General features: G+C 37.7%; 1 pseudogene across 1 annotated transcript; it reads right to left on the reverse strand.

The window, feature by feature from the left end:
* Window positions 1-8,736: 8,736 nt before the first annotated feature.
* On the reverse strand, window positions 8,737-9,330 carry LOC101627352 (annotated as a pseudogene). The gene has a single exon (XR_001145969.1). The product of XR_001145969.1 is annotated as a prefoldin subunit 3 pseudogene (transcript).

A 9,330-nucleotide genomic window follows, 5' to 3' on the forward strand; every position in this document is an offset into this window, starting at 1 on the left:
CCCGCTCTGTCTCTGGTGAATCCTCTCACCCTCCACATCTCTGGCCTGTACCCCAAATCTGTATGAATAAATAAATCTTTAAAAAATAGTAAATAAATAAATAAATGGGCTAAGAGACAGTAAAAAATGAGAACAGATAAAGCTTACCTGAACTAGAAAAGCATAAAACAACAACAGAGAACCAAGAAGCAACAGAGTGGATCCACAAAAAGCCATTTTTTTGGTGGAAAAACTAATGAAGAAGGCAAACTTTTGAAGATTCCTCAAATTAGGTATACAGAGTAATAACAAGAATGAAAGGGGAGACATAAACACACAAAGATTTGTTAAAACTAGTTGCGATAGATAATTTTCATTAGAAAACCAACATTAAATGTATTTAAGAAGTAAAGCAAATCCACAACCACTACAAAAAAATGAACCATTGCTATAGTCATTTATTTTCCATCTCAATCAACAGGCCCAAATAGTTTTCTAGGTGAATTAATAAATTACAGATAATCTTGCCTTTATCAAGATTGTTTCAGAGCTCATTTTATGAGGATAGTATCACCCAGATGTCAAAACTAGTTTAAATTCGTACAATAAAAAAATTCAGTGTGTTCTCACCTATGAACACAACAAAGATTCTAAAATAGTATTAAATAAATTCTAAATTTCAAAATAAAAATATATCACAAACTAGTAGGGCTTATTCCCCAAATAGAGCAATGGTCCAAGGTTAGAAAACCTATTGACATCACATACCCTAACAGCTTACCTATAAATATAAGACACCACAGCAGATTAAAGGAGAAAACTGATTATCTCAATGATTATATTTTTAAAATGAAAATATTAATGGTTATATATAGGAGCAGGACCTAGCAAACTAGAAATAGAAAATCATTTCCTTCACCTGCTAGGGACTACTTATCAAAAACCAACAGTAAACATCACATTTATTGTTGATTCTCAAGTAGCACCCCACTAAAATTAGAAACAGCACAAGGAAATCTACCATCCCCACTTCTGGGAAGTCCTAGCTCAGAGTAATAGGAAAAATAAATGTTCGATGGTACAAAAGGATCAATATAGTAACAATGACTAGCCTCTTCAATGCAATTCCAGTTAAATCTCCATTGGGAATAGGATTTTAAAATAAACCTTGATAAGCTGACCCTAAAACTCCATGGAAGAACAAAAGGCTAAGGGTAGGTAAGACACTGGTGAAGAAAATAAGTAAGATAAGAGGACCTCAACTACCAGATGTCAAAACATATCATAAAATCTTAAGACATAAGAAGAAAATTGAGAACCCATACCTATGTGAAAAGTTGACATATAACAAAGGAATTAAAAATCAGTACAGAAAGAATACACTAGTCTACAAATTTACCTAACCAAAGGGAAAAGTAAAATTAAAAATCCGCCCTATATTTTCTCATCATACACATACTCAAGTTCCAAATAAACTACTAATCTAAAACAAAATTTAAAAAAAAGAAAGTTAACATGGAAGAATACCTTTATTGTTTTTCAGTAAAAGGATATATAAAACCCCAAGATGCCCATTGAAGGAAACCTCATACCGATTAGGCAGTTACCCCTCATTCCCCTTACCAGGCCTTGCAAACACCATTCTCTATGGATTTGCTTAGGGCTTATCTTTCTTTCTGAGTTTTCCAGTTATTTCAAATAGACGGAATCCTATTATTTTTATCTTTATGTGTCTAGCATCCCATTTTCATTTTTGTAGCATGTGTTAGTACTTACCTCCTTTCTCAGGCTGAATGATATTCCATTATGTTGATATACCACATTTTGTTTACCTATTCACTAATTAATCTACATTGACATTGCTTCCACCTTTTGGTTTAGTGTGAATATTGCTGATAGCAGCATTTGTGTGCAAGTTTGAATACCTATTTTAAAATACTTCAAGAGTAAAATTGCCAGATTATATGGTAATTCTATTATATAAATTGCTGGATTACATGGTAACCTGCCTAACTGTTTTCCATAATGACTGAACCATTTTATCTTTCCACCAGAAATGAATGTAAAAGGGAGCCAGTTGTGCATTCTCTCCTAACACTGGCTCCGTGTTATGTTTTTGATTATAGCCATAGCCGTGGAAAAGGTCAGACTACTTATCAGCAAAATGGGTAATCTTACAGGCATAATATTAGCAAAAGAAACCAGATGCAAAAGAGTTCGTGTAGAATGATTCCATTCATATAAAATCCCAAAGGAGCCACCATGTATCAAAAGTGGTAAGTGCTAGAGTAGTTATTACTTGGGGTAGGTATTACTATAGAGGAAATGAGAGAAGGGGTAGGAACAACTGTATGATCTGATTAGTGACAGTGGTTTGTGCATGAGAGTTTGGGTAAGTCTGTAACATATAGAGAGAAATGCATCTAAAGAGACAGGTATGAATATTCATTGAGATATTCTTTATTGCAGAGAAATAATCTCAGTATAAAACAACTCATGAAAAGGATGTATAATGTTTTAAAAATATATGACTGAGGCCCTCCCTTGTGGCGCAGCAGGATGGAGCACAACACAGCAAAGCTGACTGTGGCCACTTCAGCGTAAATTTGATCCCCCGCCTTGGAGGTGACACACATGGCATGGCAGGCCTCTCCTGACCAGCCCGCTTCTACCCTCAGCAGTGTATTTCAGTAGATCCAACTGTTCTGCTCCCCACTCTGTCTCTGGTGAATTCTTTCACAGCCCCTGCACCTCCGACCTGTATCCCAGTTCTGTATGCATAAATAAATAAAATCTTTTTTTAAAAATAGATGATTGGTGGGTCTGGGAAATTTTTGTCATGTCATTCTTTTATTTTTCTGTATGGTGAGCTAGTTCATGATTTTTTTTCTAAAAAGAAACACGGGAAAAAAATAGCCAGATCTATTGAATCCAATAATTTAACTCCTGGGAATCTACACTACAGAAATATTTGAAATGATAGAAAATATTTGTATGTAGATGTGTCTTATCATTTATGTAGATAGTAGAAGTACTGGAGAAAATCTAACATCCTACAAACAGAAGTGATCTTTATGTAATTGAATGCCTTCAATGTGATGTTGTTCTTATTTAAAATGATGTCCACAAATGTCATGAGAAAAACATTCCAACATGATGTTAGTCAAAAGAGAAGAGGAAAAGTAAGATACGAATTGTAATACCAAGAATAAGCTATTGTTCTTGATATTTGGTTACCATCAAGCATACACTGTGACCACCACATGGCGAGGCAGACCTCTTCTGACCAGCCTGCTGCTCCCAGCAGTCGATCTCCCTGTTCTGCTCCCCACTCTGTCTCTGGTGAATCCTTTCACCCTCCGCATCTCTGGCCTGTACCCCAGTTCTATATGAATAAATAAATAAATCTTAAAAAAAAAAAAGTTTTATGCTGTTTGGAGGTTCCTCAAACTGCTAAACATGGAGCTTTCCTACGTCCCAGCAATCCCACTCCTAGGTATCTACCCAAAAGACACAAAAACACTGATTGAAAAAGATACTTGTACCCCCATGTTTATTGCTGCTTTATTTACAATTGGAAAAACATGGAAGCAGCCCAAATGCCCAAAACTAGATGACTGGATAAAAAAGATGTGGTACATATACACAGTGGAATATTACTCAGCAACCAAAAAAGAGAAACACATGTCTTTTGCAGCAACTTGGATGGAGCTGGAAAAGATCATGCTTAGTGAGATAAGCCAGAAAGAGAAAGAAAAATACCGGATGGTTTCACTCATAGCAGGAGTATAATGGACCAGGCGAGAAAATAACAAAAATAATGAACAACCATATACCAGAGACATTTTGTGGGGGTGGAGTGGGGAATGGGATCAAAAATGGGGGGGGGAAGGAGGGAAATGTACGGAACTATGGTGGTGGCACACGGGTGATTTGGTGATGGGAAACCTGCGGGGATTACAATCGAGATGGAAAAAAAAATGTGCAAAATGATGTAAAAATAAACTTTTGTAATAATTAAAAAAAAGTTTTATGAAAGTCATAATAATAAATAATGTTTTATTAAAATTCTCCATTGTTCCTACATCCAACACATATGAAGGTATATGTGTTACCTTTATAATGGGTGGGGAAGGGAAATCAATGTTTTTAATGCATGGAAAATAAAAAAGATGAGGAGAAAAAAACACAAAAATATTAACAGTAGCTGCTTCTAAAGGTTGAGATTTGGGAGAGATCTTTTTCCTTTTTTATTTCCTGTCTTTTCCAATCATTTATTCTGAACATGTTTTACAATTCAAAACTGGCTAAATCCTGTTTCTAAAAATGTGTGAGTAATAGAATTCTGTAATCCCAGAGGACAAAACCATTTCTGCCACAGCAGTGCCCACAACCCTGTCTGTTTGCATTAGTTTAGGATAATAATGCTTCAAGGCGAATAACTGGCTGAAGTGACCATCTGTGTGGAATTATTAAGTGGTCCCTCCAGCCCCATCTCCTCATCCTGGCCAGGTGCCTGGGTCTGATCGGCAGCCCAAGGACTTGAGAGGATGCTTGATAATTACAGACACTTTCATAACTGTCATTGTAGTTTATTGAAAAGGAAAATAATGTAATATGAACTTGGTAATTTGATTCTTTATCCAAGATGTTGACAATTTCAAATGTACATGATGCTGAACTCATCAGAATAGCAGGATTTCCCAAAAGGCAAGCTCTGAAATTGAGAAGATCTGAGTTTGAGTCCTGATTCTACCACCTGCCAGCCATGGGACCCTGGGTGGTATGTCACTTAATGTCTCTGAGCTTTGCTCTCTTCATCTTTAAAATCCAATAGCACCATCTCTCCCAGAGGACTGTAATGATGCTTAAATGTGATCACAATTGACAGCACAATCGAGGACCTCAATACTAGGTAGTAGTTTCATTGTGCTGGCTATTTGAGTTTTGAGACATTTACCCAAGTCTTCAACCCCAATCAGAAACCTTTTAAAAGGACATGGGTAGAGAAATTGGAACTCTCATACAGTGTTGGTGGGAATGTATGTTGGTGCAACCACTTTGAAAAACAGTTTGGTCTGTATTTACCTCAAAAGGTTAAATACAGTTACCATATGACCCAGCTGTTCCACTTCTGGGTAATATACTCAATAAAAGTGAAAACTACATCTGCACAAAAACATGTGCATGAGCATAATTGCAGATTTATTCCCAATAGCTCAAAAGGTGGAAACAATCCAAATGTGCATCAACTGATACTGAGAAATAAAATGTGTTTTATCCCTGGTAGAATATTATTTGCTAGCAAAAAAAGAATATAGTGCTGATACAGGCTATAACATGGATAAGTCTTAAAAACACAGCACTCAGAGAAATGTATTGGTTATAATAGACCACATATTCTGTGATTCCATGTATAAAGAAAGTCTCTCTCCCTGTCTCTCTCTCTCTCTCTCTCTCTCTCTCTCTCTCTATATATATATATATATATATATATATATATATACATATATATATTTATAATATGTATACTTATATATATTTATATATATAAAGCAAATCTTTAGAGAAAGAAATACTGGGGGAAAGGAGTGACAATGTCTACAGGTTTCTTTCTTGGCTGGTGAAGATGTTCTAGAATTGTAACAATGATGGTTTCCTAATTCTAGAAATATACTAAAATTGTAGCCTTTAAAAAGATATTTATGCTATGTGAATTACCCTCAATAAAGCTACTAAACATTTCAATCACAACACATGATCATGAGGGTAAGGAAATGACAAGGGCCAGCCTGGGTAGCTAGTCAACAGGGAATCCCAAAAGTAAGATCTCTCAGTATGAATTTGTACTGGGCCTGGCTGGGCCTGATATCACCTTGACAATGGTTGTCCATTCCAGCCTTCTCTTCTCCATTGCTCAGTCCCTTCAATTCTGTTTCTCCAATTTTTATCCCCTGCCATCTTCTCTTCTCCTTCTTCACCTCCCTTCCTAGCTGAACCTATCTTTGTTGTGGCCTCAACATTTAACAGCTTCCAATCCGTGTCTCCAGCCCAAGTCTTTCTGTGCATTTCCACCCACTCCTTGGAAATAGTCAACAATCATAGGAAACTTGAAATAGAAAGAAGTGGATATGGAAGAGAAAATAGAGTTAAAGAGAGTTCCAGAAAGCACATTAGGTATTGCTTTCAAAAGAGGCTTGGGAGAGAGAGAGGAAGCTGAGGAAATGTCTACTTCAGCCTTAGGGCCTGAAACCTGTACCACCATTTGGCCACCAGTGTTCATGGTCTGGCCACTGAAGTATTAGTGGAGAGGGAATGTGGAGAACATCCAGGGCATAGAAGAACTCTTAAGTATGGCACTTCCTAACTAAAGTGTCCTGGTAGAGTAGAAGGAAAGAAAATCAGTCTTCTCCTGGCTTAAATCTAGTCTAGAATTGTCGCTGTACATATTGGAAATGATCCATTACTTCATAGTGAAAGTGACTCAAGAGAATGGCTATTCCCTTCTGTCATTTTGTGCTTAAGAGTCAATTTATAGTATAAGATTACTGACATTGATTGAGCCTACTATGTGTCAAGTAGGGTCCTTGAAGCCTCCACTTGTGTTCTCTCACTTAACCCTGATACAGTGAGGTTGTGCAAGGGTAAGCTCCTTTCCCAGGATGGCACAAGTAGCAAGTGAAGGCTGAGAAGCTGAGAGGCACATGTCTCAGAATCGCTTTTCTTGTTATTTGGAAAGATCTGTTTGTGTAAACCTTGGGGTTTTACAAGGGAGATATTGGATGACTGTAATATGACTCATCAGCCCAATTTAATATTACCTATTCATTACAATGTAATGATGCTTGCATAACAGAGAAAATGCTGCTACAGTTCCCCCTCTGGCTCTGTAGACACCATACCTAGAACACAGAACATGGGCTAATGATACAAGCTATGTTGCAAATAATTTTAAGAAAATTTTAACTGCTCATCTTTATGGGGTTGTAAATACATGGTCTAATTTTGGCCAGTAGTAGCATCTAGGTGATACTGACTCAGAAGGAAGACATTTGTTGTTGCCATGAACATGGAATAGAAAAGCTGAATCACCCCAGAGCACATGAAATGTTAGCACTATTAATAAAACATGCGCTCAATAGTGAGAAAGATGGAACTAGACCTTCACTGACCAACAAGTTCATTATTCCAGCAGATAGGTGATGCAATCGATGGTGTCATAGTATAATGTCACTTTCTTGTATTATGTTTTTTTATCAACTAAGTTTATAATTAATGTGTGTGATCATTGATCAATTTTGCCAGCGTATTATATTACCAAAAACAGAAGTTACAAATCATTATCTGCAGGAGCTTTGTGGGTAAGAAATGGAGGCACTGGGCCAGTTGTAAGGCAGTAATAGTGAAGTCTATCCTGAACTTCGTAATGGAGACAGACACTGAGTATAGTGCTTAGCAACTGTGGATCTGATTGTCCCATCTTTCAAAATGGGCCAGAATCCAGATTTTTAATAAAAAATCTGTAGGTGCCTTAAGAAAGCAGTCTGTTGACTCAGATTGTCATTCCTTTGCAACTATCAACCTAGAATGTCAGAAATTTCATCATTGTAGCCATTAGGCATGAGGGGCAGAGGGAAGAATACCATGCAAAAGATGGAATTAACTATGAGTTTATTGTTGAATAAGCAGCTGTTGACTGAATACAAATGCCCCCATTCTAGCATCCAAAATTATACCTGGAATGACAAGGGTCTTTATAAAAGTGTTTATCCTCACAGTGCTCATAGCCTCACACCTAGCAGAGCAGAGAAAAACACTTTCTAAATAGCTCCTGCTCCTTGAATCTGTTTGGAAGAAAACAAGATGGAAGTCTTGAAAAATGTTTGGTTAATCTGAGTATCATCCACTTAGCTCATTTTCCTCAGTGAAATAAGTGTTTTTAAAAGATCTTTGAAGCCCTCCCAGTCACCCAGTACTGCTTTTCTCTCTCTCTCTCTCTCTCTCTCTCAATAAACCCATTATTGACCTTTTGTGTGTGCCTGCAGTACAACTGAATTTTGAGCGTGGGTCAGGCCCCACAGGCAGGCGGCCCAGTCCACTCTGGGAGGACTGTTAAGAAATACAAAACCACCTTAGCTAAGCGTTATTTTATTTATTTGTGTTGGCCAGAAGGTCCTTTATGTTGGTATTGAAAAGGCAAATACCAACTGTTTAGGAAGGCAAATTATCATTTGCTGGAAAGTACAGCCAATAAATGGTTATTGGCTAAGCAGTTAGTTCAAATATCCCATTTACCTGAAATATATATAACAACACTACCAGAAAACCCCCACAAGTACTAAAGAAAAACAAATTTGCAAATATTCCAACTGTTTTCCCCTACTGGGGAAACTCGTTTAGCCACAAGTGACACTGGTATCAGCCAATAAAGAAAAACCAAACCGTGCTGACATGACCAGAATTCAGCTTCCATACATATCCCACAGTTTTCAACCATTTCAGCTACCATGTGTCTGATGAGGGAAAAAAAAATGACGAAAGCTGCATTTATCTTTTTGGAAATGTGGGGGTACAAAACTTCAAATTTCATAAAAGATTTGAAACTAATAAACAAACCGATGCTTCTCTCCTTTTGAAAGTTTTAATTATCGCTCTTGTTAAAAATCATTCAAAACTATGGCAGCCTTTAAGGATAAACTCTGGGCATGTAAAATAACACATTTGGGAAATGAACCACGTTTTCAGTCGCCAGCGTGATTATGCTTTGTTCTTGGTGGAACCATCTTTGTTTCTTCTCTTTACATCCCAGTTGTACACCCTGGACATGTTGACTTCTGTGGTAGTAAGTTGATCTCGAAGAAAGTCAAGGTCGTCCTCCAGGGAATTAAGGTTGGCTGTGGCAGTCGACAAGTTCTTTTCCAACAGTGCCTGAGCTTCATCGATATCATACTCCAGCATTACATTAGCCCCCAGCCAGAGACACACTTTATCGGTAGGGATGACTGAAGCCCTGCAGTACAGGTTATCCGCCAGTAAGAACCTGGTCTCCAGTGAGTCGGTGGACTCTTTCTTCTTCTGCAAGTATTTTAGAACGTCTAAAGTCCTCTGAATTTCAGGAAGCTGGCCTTTTAGCCTCTTTTTCTTTTGAGCGAGGTTCAGTTCCATAAACCTATACTTCTGGTACTGTTCATCCAACTTCTTCAGCACAGCAGCCGCCATCTCATTCCCCGGTTGTTTCATGAAAGAATTGATGTCTTCCAGAAACACGGCCTCAGGAATCCCCAGGTGCGGCCGCGGCCTTTTCCCTGCTGCTTCTTCACCTAAGTCACAACCGTCCTTGGAGGCCGCCAT

Source organism: Condylura cristata, unplaced genomic scaffold, assembly GCF_000260355.1.
Source record: "Condylura cristata isolate star-nosed mole 26May11 unplaced genomic scaffold, ConCri1.0 scaffold00032, whole genome shotgun sequence".
Lineage (NCBI taxonomy): Eukaryota > Metazoa > Chordata > Mammalia > Eulipotyphla > Talpidae > Condylura > Condylura cristata.